Source organism: Condylura cristata, unplaced genomic scaffold (genome assembly GCF_000260355.1).
Source record: "Condylura cristata isolate star-nosed mole 26May11 unplaced genomic scaffold, ConCri1.0 scaffold00032, whole genome shotgun sequence".
Lineage (NCBI taxonomy): Eukaryota > Metazoa > Chordata > Mammalia > Eulipotyphla > Talpidae > Condylura > Condylura cristata.
In genome coordinates, this window is record NW_004567133.1 from 7,797,793 (window position 1) to 7,798,661 (window position 869).

Genomic DNA, 869 nt, shown 5'->3' on the forward strand with positions numbered 1-869 from the left:
GTGAATGCCCCACTCGGCAACCCCTTCCGGGGGCGCCGCAGCCACGGCCTCAAGATGGAGGCCCTAGCAACTCCGCGGGCAGACGGGGCAGGCCCTTGGCAACCGCCCGGGCTGTGCGCGCGGCCCCCAGCCGGACTCCCTGGAGGGTCACGGCCTCCGCGATGGTCCGCGGAGCGGCTGGGGGGCCCGCCGAGCCCCGACTTTCTCGCCGCGGCCGGCTCGAGTCTGACTTGGATCCCTCCCCTCCTGTACTCTGCCTCCTCCTCTTCTCGCCGCGCCTCCTCCTCTGCTGCGACACAAGTTTCCTTCTCCACTGCCCCGCCCCTCCCCCACCGAAACACTTAAAAAAGAAAAATCGCCTAAACTGCAAATTCTACCCCTCCCGCAGCATTGATGAGCCCGCGCGGCTTTTGAAATCCACCTCTTCTAATTATTTTTGACCTTGGGTCAGTTTTTTAAGCTCGCTGCTTCTCGTTTCCACCCCAGGTGAAGAATGCCTACCTGGGGCGCATTGGGATTAAAAAACGCGTTTTAATCCGCCGAATGTTGCAGACCATTTGACTCAGCAATTCCGCTTGCTTGAATTTCTGTTCACAAAATAATCCTGGATAACTGCAACTATTTCACCGTCAAGATATTAAGGTCCGCCATTGATGGTGGTGAAAAATTGCAAACGACCAAAATGTCCCACATTACGAGAATGCTTTAATAACCGAAGTACTGATATGCCCGAGGATACTGTAAAATGATGGGAGGCAGAGTAACGGCATGGTTATAAAATACAGTGCAGGTGCTAATGCTTAAGCAATTACAGCTTAATAAAACTCAAACATTTCCATAAAGGTATCCTATTTGAAAAACAAAAAGCT

At 53.0% G+C, this 869-nt stretch overlaps 1 protein-coding gene across 1 annotated transcript in view; it reads right to left on the reverse strand.

Annotated features, from left to right (window-relative positions):
* Window positions 1-869, reverse strand: part of TNRC6A (trinucleotide repeat containing 6A) — a 154,384-nt gene that overhangs the window by 84,577 nt on the left and 68,938 nt on the right. The window lies entirely within an intron of this gene.